Source organism: Littorina saxatilis, linkage group LG10 (assembly GCF_037325665.1).
Source record: "Littorina saxatilis isolate snail1 linkage group LG10, US_GU_Lsax_2.0, whole genome shotgun sequence".
NCBI classification, from domain to species: Eukaryota; Metazoa; Mollusca; class Gastropoda; order Littorinimorpha; family Littorinidae; genus Littorina; species Littorina saxatilis.
Genome location: NC_090254.1, coordinates 5,031,493 through 5,041,492, shown reverse-complemented (window position 1 = coordinate 5,041,492; position 10,000 = coordinate 5,031,493). Strand labels below are relative to the sequence as shown.

The following is a 10,000-nucleotide window of genomic DNA, read 5'->3' as shown; positions in this document are numbered from 1 at the left end:
ACCAACCAAAAAATAGCGGAGGAATGAAGAACGGAAAAAGCAGCAAACGGTGCGAAAGAAAGAGACCAGCCGTCCGCAGAAAGGGCGTCTTCAACCTCTCACCAGTTAATCACCATTGTTAATGAGGCCACTTGCACAATCAGTCGATCACTTACCCTGGCTAGAGGCGAGAATGGATTGTTTAGTGGCTACTATTTTCCGCTAAATACAGGAGCCAACAAGCCGGTATATAGAATCAGGGTGTGATGAGAGAGGATTATGCTCCAAGAACAGTTTGTAAACTTTGCACAGGTGGTGAGCAGTTGTCAGCTTTTCTCAGGGAGCTAATTTGTCGTGCTTTTGTTTCTCCTTCATAGGAATTTTGAGGGAGGATGCTCTGGAAAGGTATCGCTTAAATATATTAAGATTGATACACCAAGACGACTACCTATGACATCGTCATAATTTGCACCACTCAGACACGGGCACTGACCGATAGACGCCTGACGTACTGATAGAGACAGATCTAGACATACACACACACACACACACACACGCACGCAAGCACGCACGCAAGCACGCACGCACGCACAAACGTACACACACACACACACACACACACGCATCACGCATCACGCATACACACACGCGTGTATGGCAATGTAATATAAGTCTAAATAATATATTGTTTACGTAAATAAATCATTATTTACGTAAACAATGAATTATTTACGTAAATAATTCATTGTTTACGTAAATAATGATTTATTTAGAAACATTGCTGATTGTTTATAAACAATGTAATATAAGTCTAAATAATATATTGTTTACGTAAATAAATCATTATTTACGTAAACAATGAATTATTTACGTAAACAATGAATTGTTTAGGTAAATAATGAATGGTTTACGTAAATAAAAAATTCTTTAGAATTGTTTTACATTGTTTATAAACAATTACTTATTTAGCACATGAGCTTCTAAATAATGATTATTTAGCTAAAACTGGTGAAAAAAACATGAAAAAGTATTCAAATAATTATTTGACAAACGGAATGCCATACGCGTGCGCGGTTACGAAGAGATTACAAAAAGTACTAGACACAAAACAACATTCTGTAAGAATAGGCTTGCTCTTGCTGAAACATTTAGGGTTTTTGCGATAAAAGAAATGACATTTTTCGTAAACAGAAAATGTCCGTTAGCTGCCCATGTAATCAACCTGCAGCTTCAATAGATCAGCACTACGATAGATCAGCACTACGATAGATCAGCACTACGATGGATCAGCACTACGATGGATCAGCACTACGATAGATCAGCACTACGATAGATCAGCACTACGATAGATCAGCACTACGATAACGATGTTCCTACACAATCATGTATCCAGCAGTGTTGGGAAGAAAGGAGCCCTTTGCCCCTTAGGATCCATTCGTCACAAATAATAGAGGTTACAACACGAGTGTTTTTTTTATATGGCTTGTATTTCAGTCAAGACCCAGCGGATGAATATCAAGGGACTCACGAGCCTCATATGGCGATATATTATTACTCTTAATATATATATATATATATATATTTTTTTTTTTTTTTTTTTTGGGGGGGGGGGGGGGTACTCATTCAGTAAGCTAGTGTGTCAATTGTTGTTTGGCTGTCAATGGGTTTGTCGGTTGTCTGAAGAGGTACGACTAATCATAACTGTATTGGTAAAAACGCAACCAGAATCCCAAACACACTTAACAAACAAAAACCAATACGTCTGACATGTTGACCGACAGACTGTCAAAATCAAAATGACAAATCAAAACGACAAATCAAAACCACAAATCAAAACGACAAATCAAAACGACAAATCAAAACGACAAATCAAAACGACAAATCAAAGCGACAAATCAAAACGACAAATCAAAATGACAAATCAAAACGACAAATCAAAAACGCATCATTCTGTTCACAGTCAATCTCTGTCACAACACTTACCTCGTGACTTGTACGATGCTTCTGATCAAGGTCAACCTGAGAAAAGGCAGAGCTACGCCGTACGCTGTTGTGTGACACTTCACGTCACCCTGACGTGTGCATTAACTGCAGCAACGTTGATGCCGTGGTATTGTCAACTCGTATCCGTCGATTTACTTCACTGTCAAGCATGTGTGCCGCACTACCTGCAGACAGAAACCCGTTGCGTTAGCAACAAGCAGTGATTGAGTTACATTGCGCCTGCACTAAGCAGAAATGGTGATTGTGGTGGTGGGGGTGGTGGTGGTGGTAGTAGTAGTAGTAGTTGTAGTAGTTGTAGTAGTAGCAGCAGCGGCGGTGGTGATTGTAGTAGTAGTAGTAGTAGTAGTAGTAATGGTAGTAGTAGTAGTGGTAGCAGCAGCGACGGCGGCGGCGGTGGTGGTGGTAGTAGTAGTAGTAGTAGTAGTAGTAGTAGTAGTAGTAGTAGTAGTAGTAGTAGTAGTAGTAGTAGTAGTAGTAGTAGTAGTAGTAGTAGTAGTAGTAGTAGTAGTAGGAGGAGGAGGAGGAGGAGGAGGAAAATAAATACTTGTTAAATCAGTCTCATAGACAACGCTGACTTGGAACAGTATCGTTAAAGCCAACGGACACTATAAAATCACCAACAGCAGTAGGAGCAGTAAAAGTGGTAGAAGTAGTATATTAGTAGTACTAAAAGAAAATCATAACAGAATCGGAAAGGAAAGAACAAGTTAACACATGGGTAACATACCAAGTGAAAATGTGTAGTAAGATAGGGCCACCCCTATGCGAGTGTTGTTATTTCTATAATCAGATATTTCACCAAAACCAATCTGGAAAAAAGATAACGCATAAAGCACACACATACTTGTTATCATTATGAGTTATTTCTAATATGCTGGCTGTTAGCAACTGATGACAGACATGTCGAGAAAATGGATGATCAGCCATGAGCCGAAGGCGAATGCCGATATCATTTGTGAGACAGCATATTAGAAATAACGGTTTTGTTACTGTCTATTTCGACCAAAAGAAATTTCGAAGCGACCCCGCGAATTAGACGGAACAGCCGCAATGGAAACTGGGTCACTCGTATCTGATTATTCCTGTCAGTCAAAGCATTCTCGTGACCTGGGTCAGCCAATTAGAGTCACTCACCTGACGAGGTAATCTTGAACTTTAGCGTGTTAAATTCATAGTTCATAATTCAGAGGCAGTTAAGTCTCCAAATTTGTAGAACCTGCACTTGTAATCATAACAAGATCCCTTTGAAGTTTTGGAATGAACTCTGATGAACTGTACGAATGCATTTCGTTTACATGGGTCAAAGAAGGAATTATTCGTATGAGCGGACAAGGGAGACAACTCTTTCGTGTACATGATGTCCCATGGTTGACAACGTACGCCATTTTCGATGCATTTTCGTCGATTGAACAACCAGATTAATTAATTATGCTTAAATTTGGAGCTCAATCCGTCAATTAATTTCACGACAAATGTTCTTTGGCTTGCTTACATGGACTTGTATCAAAAATAAGTAAATAATGTCACTGAATTCTGAGCTATGAATTTAACACGATAAACAAAAAGGGTCCCTGTCTAAACGTTATAACATTTAGAGGGTCACCTAGAATCCGTCCTGATTGGTCCAAAAGCCATATGGTGCACTGGAATGGTAATAAAAGGCTTTGTCATCATTTTCACGAGTTTTCATTCACAAGCACCTGGGAAATAAATGTCATGTTCCCCGGGGAATAAATCCCCGGTTACCATAGTTGCAGGAAGCCCTATTACATGGATAATCAAAAGCAAACCCAATAGAAACGCTCGAGGATTCTTCGGCTCTTTTCATTGGCGTTTCCCCAGACCTAAACAGACGACACTGCTTCGCCAAGTTCCAAATACGAACTGGCAAACTGGCAAATGTAAACAAAAAACAAAACTACCTCATCAAAGGTCATACATTTATGCTTTATCGCAAACAAATGAAATCTATCGATATGTTTTATCTTCTCACAAAGTCATGGAGTGCGTGTATAAAACACGAACGTCAAGTTTAAGTCAAACCAATTGACCCCTGACACACACATTTTGACCCGTGCACAAGACGTTGTATCGATAAACTAAGCGCAAATAAAAAAAAATAATAAAAAAGCAAAGAACATAGCAACAAGAAATGAAGACATCTGACAAAGCCGAGCAAGCAGAATGACAAGTCTAATGAAAAACAGAGAGGCAATGAGAAACAAGATCGCGATTATCTTTCCTTCGCGGCACGACGCAAATCGTTTGTGTCCTTTGACCCAATTCGTGCAGTGCTGCACGATGCAAATCTTCTGTGACCTTTGACTCAACGTAGCTTCAATATTCGATTACTAATATTTACCACTGAAAACCGAGGGGTGGAATACCGAGAGGGGCAGGGTGGTAGGGCGATGGTGAAATGTAATGAAGAGACACGTGTAGCAATAAGAGAAAACCGATTCTGCAATAACACAAACAAGAACAAAAAACCCAACACTGACCTATATGAATATTTAATCAATAATACGATCGTCTGCGTTGCAGGTGTGCAAGTGAAGGGTTGGGGGGGGGGGGGTAACTTGATCATTAATTTGTGTGTGTCAGTGTTTGTGTTCATGGACTGATTGTGAGGGAGGGGGAGGGTGGGGTGTGTTGTGTTTCAGGTTTTGGTGTGGGTATGAAACGAGCAAAACAATACCCACACCTCAAAATCTTGGAGGCAAAAAACACTCGCCGTCGCATCATTTTGTCCGCACAATATTATATGCACCAACAACCGGAAAGAAAGGTGACAATGGAAAAAGACTCATCTTTGCTTCCTGCGATTCCTTGCCCCCGACTCGAACGTCGCACGATAATCCACATAACAGATCTGTTGTGAGATGGTCAATGCTGACTGTGCAAGCAAATCACCTCGTTTGAAATACGACAATCCCATCGCTCGAATGCAACATGTGGGCACTATCGTCTCAAAGGCGCTTACTGTTGGTTTCACACACCACTCTGTAGTCGGAACCTACAGAACTTCGCATCCTCAAACCTGACATACTTGTCTCAACATTATAAACTCAAATCACACACAGTAAGTTACTTTCGCACGCCAGCTTTGAACAACGTGCTGGGGCCTCGAACATGCATTATAATAACAGAACTCGCGTTTCAAACCATGGCTCCCTGTGTTGATTTTTCACTTAATGTTGAACCACCAAAATGATGACAAAAACGATGTTTGATGGTTTGTTGCCAGATCAGCTTTTTTGTCGGTCCTCGGGGGGCATATCGACTTTTGTTTCATATTTATTGACCGCGGCCTTCGGCCTTGGTCAATAAATATGAAACAAAAGACGATATGCTCCCCCTCGGACCGACAAAAAAGCTGGTCTGTCAACAACCCATCAAACATCTTATAATATTCTCTCGATGCTCTTTATTACGAGAGGTAGTGAGCATTATTATTCTAATATTGATTATGTTTTTTTTTTAAAGTATCACTGTTGATGCTATCTCATTCCTAAGAAAACCGGCACGGTTGGCCTCGTGGTAAGGCGTCCGCCCCGTGATCGGGAGGTCGTGGGTTCGAACCCCGGCCATACCTAAGACTTTAAAATTGGCAATCTAGTGGCTGCTCCGCCTGGCGTCTGGCATTATGGGGTTAGTGCTAGGACTGGTTGGTCCGGTGTCAGAATAATGTGACTGGGTGAGACATGGAGCCTGTGCTGCGACTTCTGTCTTGTGTGTGGCGCACGTTAAATGTCAAAGCAGCACCGCCCTGATATGGCCCTTCGTGGTCGGCTGGGCGTTAAGCAAACAAACAAACCAAACCAAATTTCCAAAGAAACACAACGAGTTGTCTTTTTTTCCGTAACAGAAAAAAATACGTGCGTTTTCATTTTGTGCATTTGTCGATGTAGTCTTTGCTTCAAATAACATCTACATTGTTGTTTTCTCACAACTTTCAATCAATCAATCAATCAATTGAGGCTTATATCGCGCGTATTCCGTGGGTACAGTTCTAAGCACAGGGATTTATTTTTATTTTTTATTTTTATTTTATGCAATTTATATCGCGCACATATTCAAGGCGCAGGGATGTATTTATGCCGTGTGAGATGGAATTGTTTTTACACAATACATCACGCATTCACATCGGCCAGCAGATCGCAGCCATTTCGGCGCATATCCTACTTTTCACGGCCTATTATTCCAAGTCACACGGGTATTTTGGTGGACATTTTTATCTATGCCTATACAATTTTGCCAGGAAAGACCCTTTTGTTAATCGTGGGATCTTTAACGTGCACACCCCAATGTAGTGTACACGAAGGGACCTCGATTTTTCGTCTCATCCGAAAGACTACCACTTGAACCCACCACCTAGGTTAGGAAAGGGGGAGAAAATTGCTAACGCCCTGACCCAGGGTCGAACTCGCAACCTCTCGCTTCCGAGCGCAAGTGCGTTACCACTCGGCCACCCAGTCATAAAACAACAACAACAAAAACAACAACAACAACAGCAGCGGCAGCAGCAGCGGCAGCAACAACAACAACAGCAGCAACAGCAGCAGCAGCAGTACCGTTAGTTGCAAACAAGGTCAAAGTGAACTCACATATCAAACAAATTGTAATTATCGTTCGCGCTGTTGTCATTTACGATGTCAGAATTTATTGCAAAGCTAATAAAGCGAACAAAGCTTTCACCTCGCACAAAAGACAGAAACAGCGTGTCATTACTGGGAGTGTCAAATACCATCTGTCATGTTCTGTCCTGTAATAAACGATTATACATGTGCATGCACGTGCGGCTTCACCCTTGTCTCTTACTGTCTGCTCTAGTTTTATGTAAATATCGGTCTCTCTGCGTCCTTTTGTTTTGGCCCTGTGTCTCCGTCTCCCTTACTCTCTCCTCTGTTTGTGTGTTTGTTGATTATTTGTTGTTGTTATTGTTGTTGTTGTTGTTGCTGTTGTTGTTGTTGTTGTTGTTGCTGTTGTTGTTGTTGTTGTTGCTGTTGTTGTAGTTGTACTTGTTGTTGTGTAATTAATTCGCAGTTCAATCCATTAATTATGTTACTTAAGTTCTCAGTTTAAGCATCAGCTATGTACTATAACTATAACCTTTCAAACATTTTTCTAAGCGTTTGAATTCTGTCAAACGTTCTCTCAGCTATTTTACCCAGCTTGATCTTCATCTACCCAAATGTTATACTAGCCATTGTTAATTATAAAATCGTTATGAATGTTTTTTTTACCGAAGTAAAGACTCCGAATCAGACGATACTTGGATTATTTCCGACTCGTATTATTGTCTAACTAATCTAGTTTACCTTATCGTCACGCTCAATAGAGAAATACCTATTTCAGTGTTAGGCATTTCTGTAGTAAAACTACAGGGGAAGCTACTGGAAGGGTATCTATCATGTGTCAGAGAGTACGAACTCTCAGACCAACGGAAACCATTGCCACGGTAACGTAAGCAAAACTGTCGATCTCGTTTCTTGAGTCAGGCACTTTTTCTTTATGATACCGGAAGACTTGTTTTGAGAATGTGAATGTAAGCAAAAGGTCTTTGTGGGTTGTTATGCGGTTTTGCTGATTGAAAATATTGCTGTCAGCTCTTTATCTCACGTTCATCCCGTGGTAACAGCTCCAGATAGGCAATTTGCAACTTATAACTATAATGTGATAGGCAGATTGTTTAGAACAAAGAAAGTTTTTTGCGTTTTTCTCAAAACATCAAAATATGACATAGGCAATTGTCTTATGAGCGTAACGTTATTTTCGTGGTCGGCGATGTTCGGAGAAAAAAAAGCTTTCCCCATAAACACAATCCGGCTGTCTTCAGCACTCGTGAAAAAGTCAACAGTTTATTTAACTGTTACCAGCGCACCTGTTTGTGCCTTTAGTTGTGACTGGTTCAGCAACAAAATGCACTGACAAGTAGCTTCTGCACTGATCGTTTGTCATTTAAAACCGGAAAGGGAGAAAAGAGGAACGATAAATTTACCGATTTCTGACAAGCGTGTCTTCTTTAAATCATTTTTATGATCAGTTTCTATCTTTCTTAATAGATATAAAAAATAAAAAAAAAAGTCGCGTAAGGCGAAATTACTACATTTAGTCAAGCTGTGCAACTCACAGATTGAAACTAAACACACTGCATTTTTTCACAATGACCGAAGTGCGCCGCTTGTGCATAACGGAGTGAAACTGACGAGCCTGTTCAGCGCGGTAGTGGTTTCGCTGTGCTGCATAGCACGCTTTTTTTGTACCTCTCTTCGTTTTAACTTTCTGAGCGTGTTTTTAATCCAAACATATCATATCTATATGTTTTTTGGAATCAGGAACCAACAAGAAATAAGATGAAATTGTTTTTAAATCGATTTCGGAAATTTAATTTTGATTATAATTTTTATATTTTTAATGTTCAGAGCTTGTTTTTAATCCAAATATAACATATTTATATGTTTTTGGAATCAGGAAATGATGTAGAATAAGATGAATGTAAATTTGGATCGTTTTATATAAACAAAATTATTACAATTTTTTAGAATTGTAATGACCAAAGTCATTACTTAATTTTTAAGCCACCAAGCTGAAATGCAATACCGAAGTCCGGCCTTCGTCGAAGATTGCTTTACAAAAATGAGGGTGTGACAGTGCCACCTCAACTTTTACAAAAAGCCGGATATGACGTCATCAAAAGTATTTATCGAAAAAAGAAAAAAACATACGGGGATATCATTCCCAGGAACCCTCATGTAAAATTTCATAAAGATCCGTACAGTAGTTTGGTCTGAATCGCTCTACACACACACACACACACGCACATACAGACACACAGACACACAGACACACACACACACACACACACACACACACACACACACACCCCCCCCCCCCACACACACACACACACACACACACACACACACACATACACCACGACCCTCGTCTCGATTCCCCCTCTATGTTGACTAAATGTAAAAAGAAAAACAAAGGCAGTCTAGACATTGACAATCTTTGCAAGGTCTTTAAACATGTACGGATTAGAGAAGAAATATTCCTAATGAGAAAACGTAACACAGCAGTAAATGGACCCGCAAACACTGCAGGTTTATGTACCAAACGGCATAGTCTTATGAGAAAAAAAACATGCTTATATATACATGGAAAGGGCTCGATAGACGAACAGTTCCTTCGCAAAATTATTGTACATGGCCTTGTTGTCTCATCAGAGCTGCGTGACTCTTGATTAACTCAATGAATTTACATTTGAATGTGTGTGTGTGTGTGAATAGAATAGAATAGAATAGAATAGAATAATGTTTATTGTCATGAACCAGTAAAGTTAGTGACACAACAAACAACAAATAATAATAATGCATTATACAATGCTAAAACAATCCGTAACAAATTTGCCAAGACGAACTTGAACTTCGTCTTCTAAAAATAAGTTACTTGGATTTTTGTTAGCATATTTCATATTGATATGTGAAGCATCTTCTTTAAATTCATCCCTTAATTTAACATATTTATTGCATTTATCTAGAAAATGTATTTCATCTTCTATGACATTGCATTCAATACAAAGACGATTTTCTTTAGGGATATTCTGATGTCTTCCACTTTCAATTTTTAGACAATGTGTGCTAGTCCTTAATCTGCTTAACATTTTTCTGTGTTTATTATTCTTAATTTGTATTAAGTATGACTGCATTTCGTAAGATTTACTGATCATAGAATAAAACTTAAGTCTGGAATATGTATCTGATTTTTCTTTTGTCCAGTATCTTATATATTCCTCTTGTTGTTTTTTGTCAATGGCAAACTTTAATTTGTGTACATTTAATGTAGATTGGTTATGCCAAACGTGACTAAAACCTAAGTTACAAAGAGATTGTCTAACAAATTGTAGCCATGGCGTTTCTGTCGGATGGAGCAACATTGAGTCATATAATTGATGTATATACGAATCTTGTTTGGAGTCTAGAATATGCGCCCAGAATGCTATTGTTTGTGA

General features: G+C 39.3%; 1 long non-coding RNA gene across 1 annotated transcript in view; it reads right to left on the bottom strand.

Moving 5' to 3' along the window:
* LOC138977996 (uncharacterized) overlaps positions 1–10,000 on the bottom strand; it is a 95,804-nt gene that overhangs the window by 59,542 nt on the left and 26,262 nt on the right. Inside the window, exon 2 of the long non-coding RNA XR_011459555.1 lies at positions 1,963–2,147. This is a non-coding gene — a long non-coding RNA (uncharacterized lncRNA). The remainder of the gene's footprint in view (positions 1–1,962; positions 2,148–10,000) is intronic.